The sequence below is a fragment of the Lepisosteus oculatus genome, unplaced genomic scaffold (genome assembly GCF_040954835.1).
Source record: "Lepisosteus oculatus isolate fLepOcu1 unplaced genomic scaffold, fLepOcu1.hap2 HAP2_SCAFFOLD_42, whole genome shotgun sequence".
NCBI lineage: Eukaryota > Metazoa > Chordata > Actinopteri > Semionotiformes > Lepisosteidae > Lepisosteus > Lepisosteus oculatus.
The window spans coordinates 818,218-831,051 of record NW_027167956.1 but is presented as its reverse complement, the minus strand read 5'-3'; positions in this window follow the sequence as shown (position 1 = coordinate 831,051).

Here is a 12,834-nt window from a genome sequence, read left to right as displayed (position 1 = left end):
GAAGCAGACAAAGTGGTCAAACAGGTAGGTAGAAATGAGTAAGGAACAGAGAGTATGGTTATTCTTGCATTGTTTTGTTCGTCTGTCAAAGAAAAGTGTGCTTCTGACTTTTGTCAATGTTCATCTTTATTTTAGGAGAAGAACAAACGGTGGTATCACACTTTGCTCAAGTGTATGATACCATGTGTGTACAGCAGACATCACCAAAGGAACAGGAGACACCTGAGTAGAGAACAAGAATATGAAAAGACTGATGAAAAAAAGCACCAGGAGAAATCCATTGAATATGCACAATCTCGTACAGTATTTCAATGAAAAGTTTCAGTGTTGTTTTTAGTGTCGTCGTATTGCATACATTTAAAACAATGTGTCTTGTTTAATGAACAATTTCATTTACTTTAGTAAAAAGTGTTGTTTACTGTAGTCCTAGCATGGATGCAATTGTTAGAAAAAACTTGAATGAAACACTGAATGTTTCATACAATATGGGTTTGTGTTAACCCACACACCTAAGTGAAATGTTTGATTACGTTTACAAGACATAACACATAGTTCAGTTGAGTGTGAAAGGGAACAACAGAGAAAGTCACAAACAAAACATTTGTGAAGGACTTGATGAATGTTTTTTCTTTAGAAATGACAAAAAATAAAGAATTTTTCAACAAGATGTCTTTCTATAGCGAGTTTCATTTGAGATAGTCTTTTCTTAGAAGTGCAAGAGTGGTATTCCCCAATTTGATCATTCTCAGAAATTAGGAGACAGAAACCACACCTACTGTAATATTAGACCTTGTAACAAGGCAACTAGGTTTCAATGGCTTAAAAGGTGCAGAAAGAGGCTCATGTATAATGACCTCCAGTGTCCCACAGGTTTCCCAAATCATTTCTTAGAGTATGGAAAAAGAGGAAATAAAGTGTCTACAGAAAGCGTATACCCCCTTGAACTTTGTTCAGTTTGTTGCGCCAGTGCCAGAGTTTCATGCAATTAAATGAGGACCTCTTTCTCACACCACATATGTTATACTTTCAATGGGAAAAAAGGAAATATTACAATTGTTTACATTTTCACCCACATGTTAATATTTGGTAGAAGCCCTTTTTCACAGCAATTTCAGCTGTGAGTCTGTTGGTAATGGGCTCCACCACCTCTGCACCAACAAGATTTGATAATATTTGAGAATTTCAGAAGTCTGTCTGGTTTAGCTGAAGAATCAGCTAAGGTAAGTTTCAGGAAGAGCATCTGATTTCTTTCAATAAAGCAGAACAGAGAAAAAACACACAATACAAAATCATGAGAATTTGTATCCATATGACACTTTGACTCGAATACTTTTATCAGACCTACACAGAGTATATACTGTACACACTTTTTCAGCCCAGGTTTATACATTTGGAACTGCCATTTGTAGGTGTTTTTGTGTCTTAGCTCAACACTGTGAAACCTGTAGTTACAAACATGGAGGATGAAGACATGAAGACATATATTGTACCTCTGACCGGCCTACCTTCGAAGAGGTGAAAGATGAAACTTTTCCTTTATCGTCAACTCAGTGAATGTCTTTAAACTTTCGAAAACTGTAACAAAGAATAAGTTAAAAAACTTATTTTCATTGGACCCACAGAAAAGTCAAAGTTGTCCATAGAAATGCCCGTCTAAATCAGAAATCTACAGCACAAAGGCAGTGGCCTTTCGGGACATAAAAATGAAATCAGACTTTACTCGGACGAATTGACCTTGGTCACGGACATCTTGCTATCAGTCACTACAAAGATGTTTTCTCTCGTGCCATGGCTTGCCTGACTTGCTTCTTCTGCTGGATGGCTTCTGGTCGCTGGTCAGGATCGACAGCCAGCATGTCCAAGGAAATATTACAATTGTATACATTTTAAAGCCATGTGTTCATATTTGGTAGAAGCCCTAACAACACCTAAAAAACACCTAACAACGGGTGCAGGACCGAATTAGGGCAGTACCCACTATTGATAAACATACAGAAAACAATATTAAAGTACTGGCTTTAATTTTAGCCAGACACAGCTGGATGAGCTCTACCAGCCAGGACAGGAGGCTCTACTGTACACAGAGAGGGGAGGGAGGGGGGAACAAGCTGCCCAGCCGTGTGGAATGCTACAGAACCCTAAACAGAAAAAACATACTACCCGAATATTTGACCAAGATATCCAGACACAGCTGGATGAGCTCCACCAGTCAAGACAGGCTAATAAGATACACTCCACAGACATTCACAACAGTGACATATCATAAACACTTGAATTACTTATCTACTCTCTCAAAACAAAATTTCGAGAAAAAACACATTGCCCAACGTTAGAAAGCACCTTGCATTACATTGCTTGAAAAACAATTTTATTTAGAAGGAATTATGGATCGGGAATTCTTCGAGGAAGTCGGGGTCACACAGCATGCCGCCCCATATATCAGGGAGCACATTGGATCAAGGCACAGTCTCTTTCAAGACAACGATCCGAAACACACAGCAGCAAGGGCGAGGCTTATAGCAGAACGAGTGAACTGGGTGAAAACTCCAGCCGAATCTCCAGATTTAAATCCAATAAGGATGGTATGGCATTAGCTGAAAGACTATGTTTGGAAAACTCCTAAACCCAGCACAAAGCAAGAACTGATACTGATACAATGTCTGTTGATACTGATACTGTATGAGTAGGGCTGTTTCACCACTCCTTTTTTTTTGTTGCATACAGCAGTACTTCTTATGGTAGTACTTAAGTACAGTACAGTAGGTACTTACATTAGTACTTCTCACGTTAAAAAAGTTAGGTGTTAGCATAAACTATTAGTAAATAAAAAATATTAAACTTAGCACTGTAATAAATTATGCTAATATTAAATTCGATTCTGCTCTGAGAATGTAGGGGGAAGGAAAAATGCCAGTGGTCTTTTCACTGATGAACTTGTGCCTGATGAACACCACTGCGTCACACCACACAGCTGCGAGTGCACCTCACTGTGCCCGGCCACCAGTGCGTCACACCACACACCTGCCAGCGCAGCTCACCATGCCAGGCCAGCACTGAGTCACACCATACAGCTGCCAGCGCACCTCACCGTGCCAGGCCACCACTGCGTCACACCACACAGCCGCCAGCGCACCTCACTGTGCCAGGCCACCACTGCGTCACACAGCAGAAAGCGCACCTCACCGTGCCAAGCCACAACTGCGTCACACAGCTGCAAGCGCACCTCAAAGTTCCCGGCCACTACTGAATCACACCACACAGGTGGCAGCGCACCGTACCAGAACACCACTGCGTCACACAGGTGCCAGTGCACCTCACCGTGCCCGGCCACCACTTCATCATACAACTGCCAGTACACCTGACCGTACAAGGCCACCACTGCGTCACACAGCTGCCAGCACACCTCACCGTACCAGGCCACAACTGCGTCACACAGCTGCCAGCACACCTCACCGAGCACGGCCACAGCTGCATCACGCAGCTACCAGCGCACCTCACCGTATTCTGCCACAGCTGCGTCACACAGCTGTCAGCGCACCTCACCGTGCCAGGCCACCACTACGTCACACATCTGCCAACGCACCTCACCGTACCAGGACACCACTGCGTCACACAGCTGCCAGCACACCTCACCCTGCCCGGCCACCACTTCATCATACAACTGCCAGCACACCTGACCCTGCAAGGCCACCACTGCGTCACACAGCTGCCAGCGCACTTCACCGTGCCAGGCCACCACTGCGTCACACAGCTGCCAGCACACCTCACAGTGCCAGGCCACCACTGCGTCAAACCACACAGGTGCCAGTGCACCTCACTGTGCCTAGCAGCCACTGCATCACACAGCTGAAAGCACAACTCACCGTGCCAGGACACCACTGTGTCACACCACACAGCTGCCAGTGCACCTCACCGTGCAAGGCCACCACTGTGTCACACCACACAGCTGCCAGTGCACCTCACCATGCCAGGCACCCACAGAGTCACACCACACATCTGCCAGCACACCTCACCGTGCCGGGCCACCGCTGCGTCAAACCACACAGCCGCCAGTGCACCTCAAAGTGCCCAGCCACCACTGCGTCACACAGCTGCCAGCGCACCTCACCATAACAGGCCACCACTACGTCAAACCACACAGCCGCCAGCGCACCTCACCGTGCCAGGCCACCACTGCATCACACAGCCGCCAGCGCACCTCACTGTGCCAAGCCACCACTGCATCACACAGCTGCCAGCACACCTCACCGTACCAGGCCACAACTGTGTCACACAGATGCCAGCACACCTCACCGAGCCCGGCCACAGCTGCATCACACAGCTGCCAGCGCACCTCACCGTACCCTGCCACAGCTGCGTCATACAGCTGCCAGCGCACCTCACCGTGCCAGGCCACCACTGCGTCACACCACACAGCTGCCAGCGCACCTCACCGTGCCAAGCCACCACTGCGTCACACAGCTGCCAGCACACCTCACCGAGCACGGCCACCACTGCGTCATACAGCTGCCAGCGCACCTCACCGTGCCAGGCCACCACTACGTCAAACCACACAGGTGCCAGTGCACCTCACTGTGCCCAGCAGCCACTGCATCACACAGCTGAAAGCACAACTCACCGTGACAGGACACCACTGTGTCACACCACACAGCTGCCAGTGCACCTCACCGTGCCAGGCCACCACTGCGTCACACCACACAGCTACCAGTGCACCTCAGCGTGTCAGGCCGCCACTGCGTCACACCACACAGCCACCAGCGCACCTCACCGTGCCAGGCCACCACTGTGTCACACCACACAGATGCCAGTGCACCTCACCGTGCAAGGCCACCACTACATCACACACCTGCCAGAACACCTGAGCGTGCAAGGCCACCACTGCGTCACACAGCTGCCAGCGCACCTCACCGTGCCAGGCCACCACTGCGTCACACAGCTGCCAGGACACCTCACCGTGCCAGGCCACCACTGCGTCATACCACACAGCTGCCAGCGCACCTCACCGTGCCAGGCCACCACTGCGTCACACAGCTGCCAGGACACCTCACCGTACCAGGCCACCACTGCGTCAGACCACACACAGCTGAAAGCGCACCTCACCGTACCAAGCCACCACGGCGTCACAACACACAGCTGCCAGCGCACCTCACCATGCCAGGCCACCACTGCGTCACACAGCTGCCAGCGCACCTCACCATACCAGGCCACCACTGCATCACACCACACAGCTGCCAGCGCACCTCAAAGTACCCGGCCACCAGTGCGTCACACCACACAGCTGCCGGGCAGCTCACCATGCCAGGCCAGCACTGAGTCACACCATAGAGCTGCCAGCGCACCTCAACGTGCCAGGCCACCACTGCGTCACACAGCTGAAAGCGCACCTCACCGTGCCAGGCCACAACTGCGTCACACAGCTGAAAGCGCACCTCACCGTGCCAAGCCACCACTGCGTCACACAGCTGCCAGCACACCTCACCGTACCAGGCCACAACTGCGTCACACAGCTGCCAGCGCACCTCACTGAACCCTGCCACAGCTGCGTCACACATCTACCAGCGCACCTCACCATGCCCAGCCACCACTGCATCACACAGCTGCAAGCGCACCTCAAAGTTCCCGGCCACTACTGAATCACACCACACAGGTGGCAGCGCACCGTACCAGACCACCACTGCGTCACACATCATACAACTGCCAGCACACCTCACCGAGCACGGCCACAGCTGCATCACGCAGCTGCCAGCGCACCTCACCGTGCCAGGCCACCACTACGTCACACATCTGCCAACGCACCTCACCGTGCCCAGCCACCACTGCGTCACACAGCTGCCAGCACACCTCACCGTGCCCAGCCACCACTTCATCATACAACTGCCAGTACACCTGACCGTGCAAGGCCACCACTGCGTCACACAGCTGCCAGCGCACCTCACCGTGCCAGGCCACCACTGCGTCACACAGCTGCCAGCGCACCTCACCGTGCCAGGCCACCACTGCGTCACAGAGCTGCCAGGACACCTCACAGTGCCAGGCCACCACTGCGTCAAACCACACAGGTGCCAGTGCACCTCACTGTGCCTAGCAGCCACTGCATCACAAAGCTGAAAGCACAACTCACCGTGCCAGGACACCACTGTGTCACACCACACAGCTGCCAGCACACCTCACCATGCCAGGCACACACAGAGTCACACCACACATCTGCCAGCACACCTCACCGTGCCGGGCCACCACTGCGTCACACCACACAGCTGCCAGTGCACCTCAGCGTGCCAGGCCGCCACTGAGTCACACCACACAACCACCAGCGCACCTCACCGTGCCAGGCCACCACTGAGTCACACCACACAGCCACCAGCGCACCTCACCGTGCCAGGCCAGCACTGAGTCACACCACACAGCCACCAGCGCACCTCACCGTGCCAGGCCACCACTGAGTCACACCACACAGCCACCAGCGCACCTCACCGTGCCAGGCCAGCACTGAGTCACACCACACAGCCACCAGCGCACCTCACCGTGCCAGGCCAGCACTGAGTCACGCCACACAGCCACCAGCGCACCTCACCGTGTCAGGCCACCACTGCGTCACACCACACTGCCACCAGCGCACCTCACCGTGCCAGGCCACCACTGAGTCACGCCACACAGCCACCAGTGCACCTCACCGTGCCAGGCCACCACTGCGTCACACATCTGCCAACGCACCTCACTGAACCCTGCCACAGGTGCGTCACACATCTACCAGCGCACCTCACCATGCCCAGCCACCACTGCATCACACAGCTGCAAGCGCACCTCAAAGTTCCCGGCCACTACTGAATCACACCACACAGGTGGCAGCGCACCGTACCAGACCACCACTGCGTCACACAGGTGCCAGCACACCTCACCATGCCAGGCCACCACTACGTCACACATCTGCCAACGCACCTCACCGTGCCCAGCCACCACTGCGTCACACAGCTGCCAGCACACCTCACCGTGCCCGGCCACCACTTCATCATACAACTGCCAGTACACCTGACCGTGCAAGGCCTCCACTGTGTCACACAGCCGCCAGCGCACCTCACCGTGCCAGGCCACCACTGCGTCACTCCACACAGCCGCCAGCGCACCTCACCGTGCCAGGCCACCACTGCGTCACACAGCTGAAATCGCACTTCACCGTGCCAAGCCACAGCTGCGTCACACAGCTGCCAGCAGACCTCACCGTGCCCGGCCACCACTGCATCACACAGCTGCCAGCGCACCTCACCATACTAGGCCACCACTACATCAAACCACACAGGTGCCAGAGCACCTCACTGTGCCCAGCAGCCACTGCATCATACAGTTGAAAGCACAACTCACCGTGCCAGGCCACCACTGTGTCACACCACACAGCTGCCAGTGCACCTCACCGTGCCAGGCCAGCACTGAGTCACGCCACACAGCCACCAGCGCACCTCAGCGTGTCAGGCCGCCACTGCGTCACACCACACAGCCACCAGCGCACCTCACCGTGCCAGGCCACCACTGTGTCACACCACACAGATGCCAGTGCACCTCACCGTGCCAGGCCACCACTTCATCATAGAATTGCCAGCGCACCTCAAAGTACCCGGCCACCAATGCGTCACACCACACAGCTGCCAGCGTACCTCACCGTGCCAGGCCACCACTGCGTCACACACCTGCCAGAACACCTGAGCGTGCAAGGCCACCTCTGCGTCACACAGCTGCCAGCGCACCTCACCGTGCCAGGCCACCACTGCTTCACACCACACAGCTGCCAGCGCACCTCACCGTGCCAGGCCACCAATGCGTCAGACCACACACAGCTGAAAGTGCACCTCACCGTGCCAAGCCACCACTGCGTCAAACAGCTGCCAGCACACCTCACCGTGCCAGGCCACCACTGCGTCAGACCACACACAGCTGAAAGCCCACCTCAACGTGCCAGGCCACCACTGCATCCCACAGCTGCCAGCACACCTCATGCCTTGTTATGTGAAACTTTAATTCTCTTTTTAGGAGAATTACAATTCGTGAACCACAATTCACGCTCAACCACATCACAGATCTACTACACACACCTCAGGATGGTGACGTCACTGCCTTTCATATGGAAACATTTTGACACCGCGCTCAACAATCTTAGGAAGATCACAAAACAAGCCTGCTAGCCTGGATTTTACCTAAAAAAATCACGCCCGAGAAAGTGAAGTACTGTAGCATTAACTAGCAAAGGTGTATTGCAGACATAGGCATAGTACGTAATACAGGCTTTATGAACTCTAATAATATTGTTTCGGCTGTGAATCCTTCTTCAGCTGTGAGGGTCTTCAGCTCATAATGAAACACTTGGAGTTTGCAATGTACGGCGCTCTGAACGAGTTCAACTTTAATGCAGGAAAAATGGATTTCCCAGAAGCTATACTGATTCTTATGGAAGCCCGTTTCCGCCAGGGAGTAGAAAAAATGCGCCCTGGTATTCTCTGGGATGCAGTGCAGTTAAAACTGTTCACTGTTACTGACCATACAGCCTGCCTGCGGGCACTTTTCCTTTCCGTGGGGGAGGGTGGACTGTCTTTCATTAGAAGGTTAGCCTATTCTACTCGGAGAATGTAGAGGGGGTGGAAAGTGCCCGCGGTCATTTAATTAGTATTACAATTCGCACTGATTCCCCTGCGAAGATATGGACATAAGAATATTCGTGCGTGGTCAAAAAATGCCATAAAAATGACAAAATGAAGGCTGTGAAAACATTCACAATGTGCTGTATACACAAAGCACGTGTTCTCACAACTCGAGGAGGTTTCGTGAAAACTTTATATCGTCACACAAAATAAAGTTTTTTTCTTTACAAAGACGATTACAAAGAATGTGGACCAGGGTAATACTTTGAGTTTACAGCTTGTCCAAGGTCATTCATTATTAATACTATTAGGGATATCTTCGGTAAAGACTGACAGCAGGAACATTCCTGTTCTTTACTCAGCAGCTTATTTAAAACAGGGTGTTCAAAACGTTTTTTTTTTACCCAGAAGAGTGACACAGCTTCGCGTTGTGAATCTGTTATTCCGTATTTACAAAGAAAGTGGAATACAGTAATACTACCTGCTATATAGATACATATTTTTAGATATTCAGATCCTTAAATTAATATCATTATTCATTTCTTTAGATACGTGATTCCATACTATATTCCCTATTACAAAACCAATAATTCCAGTCCTGAAATCTGATTGGCTGACACACATTCGAAGAACATACTGTAACACTTAGTTAACATGTCTGGTTTAGTTGAAGAATCGGCTAAGGTAAGTTTCAGGGTTTAATGGTGGGATGGCACCTGTGCTTTTTCCCCCCAACCGTTAGAATATGATTTGCACAAAACCCAAAAGAAATACTGCACAATTCAAGAACCTAGCAACTGTAAAATAAGCTTAAAAACAACTGAACTGAAATGCAAAAAAGTTCAGAGAAAGGCACAAAATATGTTTACTTGGGGTTTAAAAAATTAAAACTAACTAAAACATTCCAAACAGAAGCCGACCTACCTTCTTTTCTTTGTACCTGATAAGGATGAGGATGGCTTTAAAGATACAGCTAAACTTTTGCAGAACCATTCAAGCGCATTGTTACTGTTTGCTGTAGAAGCCAAAAATATGAGAATCTCAAAATCTAAAAATCTCATGGCGTCAGAATGTACAACTTTAAAAAAATAAATAATAATAATAATAAACATTAATTTATATAGCGCCTTGAAAGGTGGCGTCTTAATAGAATGACAAAACCAACAACAATAAATAATACACAAGATATGCATGATGACAATACACAGTTAGAGGAGACAGTAGATGGCGGTAATAAACACAGTGAGAGCAGAAGGATAAAGAACAGGGGTGAGTTTCCCGAAAACTAATCTTAGAGACTTTCAAGCAACTTTACGATGTACGTATGTACGTATGTAAACAATCGATTGACAATTCTTTCATTATATGGTGTCGGTTTTGGTCCTTCAGTGGGATGAAATAAAGTTGTGAAAAGGAATATGAAGTAAACTTGACATCATAGTTTAAGCAAAAGCATATAGATAGGCACAAAAAGGGACCTTATTGTTTCTAAGAGCAAAGAAAAGAAATGACTGACATGCCGTAAAAGAAAACCAAGATTAACTGCGTGGACAGTGTATGCGTCCCGCACGACGTCCTTGATTTAAAGCAATATTTTTTGGCGCGCTGCCATAGTTAAGAATCAATATTTCATGAGAAAAACTGTTATTTATAGTTATTGGGTGTACTGGAACTCAATGGAAACATTAACTACTAAGCTTGGCATGTGTCACTCAACAAATACAGGACCTATAATCAAATTTAAAAACCAGTAGATCTAAGCTTTACCGTCAACAATCACGACAGAACATCAAACGGTGTTGAACTACGCGGTATCGACCGCGGGTTTGGGTACGGAATGGAGCAGGCGTGGGACTCAGGACTGGGGCTGAACAACACATTTATTAACTCGAATCGGGAAAGGTACACACACAGGGACAGGGGTTACAGCGCTGCACCTTCACTAACACACACACACACACCTGAAGGGAAGAGACTGTATCCCAGCCTCCGTCCCGCTATACAGTCCGGTAGAACCCAGGTGCTGTTCTCAGCCCGCCCTGCGTTTCATACTGAAAATAATATCATCTAGTCAAGTATAAAAATGAATATGAAATATACCCAAGATGACTCATAAATTCATGAGTATAAATAAATGTTCTTTTTTCGAATTTCCTCTGACACAGTACAACACAATATCAAAGTCCTTCATATAAACTCTTAGTGTCCTGTATTCCCAGAGGATGCCCCTGCCGTGAAGTGACTGTGCTCTGTCTGGTGATCTCTGGCGCTCAGGGTGGGCAGGAGGAGGCCAGTTTAAGAAGCACTTAGTGATGAACGAGCGGGTCGGGGAGCACGTAGATGACGAAGGATTTAACGTGCTACTTCAGTTACGATGGGTTTTGGGAAACACTCGTCAATTAACGATGGAGCTTAAGAGCGAGTTTACGATGTTCTTAGCGCTACGATGCTTTCGGGAAACAGAATCATAATATCTAGAAGGATTACCATATATAAAAATAGAAAGAATGATATATGATATATACAAGTAATTATATCATATCATATATTATTAACACCATACCCACCATCTATGTACATTCACATGACCACACATATCAGATCAATATCAAATCAATCACAATGATTAGAATGCGCGCAGAAATCGCCCCTTTCTCTTCCCATCTTTCAGCACATTATACGTCCTCTCCACGATACAAGCCGATATCCGTTATCTTACTCTACAATGCACCTTTTCCCGTGTTGTACGTTAACATTTGGTTCATAAAATCGACACACCTGAAATACTAAATAAGAAAGAAAACAATTATAACACAACGGATGACAGAGCCTCTAGAACAGAAAACCCGTTGGCGTCACACACGCTGAATGTCTCTCTCTCTCCTGCTCAGCAAAACACAACATGTGGGTCAACACCGTGTGAGGCATTAAACATCACCTTCGTGCATTACCGCGATTCATCTGGCACACAACTGTACTACTACAGAAATAATATATATAATGTCGCCACACGAATCTGTAATGAAAATAAAATTAAAAATGCCGCTGGCGTCTCACCCGACTGGCGGCCACAGCGCGTCTGAGGGCTCCCCAGAGAAACGAGCCGCCTGTGACCCCAGGGGCACCTTCACAAACCCCAAGGGCTGTCGCAAAGCCAACTCCATACAGAAAAACGGAACTCATCTGGGGGAAGTTCACAAAATAAAATAATAAAATAAAAGATGACATCATATAACCACGGCTCAACGCAGCTGGCTACACGTGTGAGAAGGTGCAGTACTTGAAGTGCGCTGGGCAAACTTCCGAGGTCAAATTCTTCCAGCACGGTTGTACCTTTAAAGCGGAGACGACGGCACCGAAATGTTTTGGCGCGCCTTCTCTTTAAAGCCCTGGCCAAATATGAAGACAGTACGTACAGTTATAATTCAAACGGAATTAAAAACTACACATCCCAGTTACCATGGTGGTGCTTGTGATCATTGCGTTTAACCAACGAAACAGGGCGAAAAATCAGTCACATGAATTTGGGGCAGAGTTTCGAAAGCTTAACCTATCAGCAACAAAGCGAAATTTACACGATAGGCTACCTCAAACTGTCAGTTACACGACTGTGTATGTCGCTTAAGCCACTCCTATTTGGCATTTTAGTTATGGAGGCGAGAAGACGCCCCCCCCCCCCCCCCCTCTGGGTGCCTGATTTGCCGTCATCTTTAACCGCTTCGTGTCCAAATCGCAGTAGCTACGCGTACGAAATAAAGTTCACCCCAGCTACAAAACATATATATTTTTGTGGTAAGAGGGAGCAAAACATCAGCATTTACTGCTATTAATTAGTGTACGATTTATAGTTGAAATCTGAGCCTAAATATAAAGTTAAAATCTCGACAAACCAATGTAGGAAATACAGAGAAAATAAATCCTTTCTGACATCTAAAATCAGTTTCGATCAAGGTCTCTAAAACGAACAAGAAAAGAGGATTTTCGGAGGGCAATTACGCTGTATTTATATAGAATAAGTGATTTATGAGCAATCTAATTTCTTGTTCGTTTAAAACAGTGAAATGTCAGCTGCAAAAGATCGCCCCAGAAACAGCACTCTCTCTGCCTGTCATAGACGTTCAGGAAAGGCTGAATGAAGTCATGGTGATCAATAATAACAGTTGTAGGACAAGAAACAAAAGATAGTGAAAACTTAAGATTTTTAAGGCTA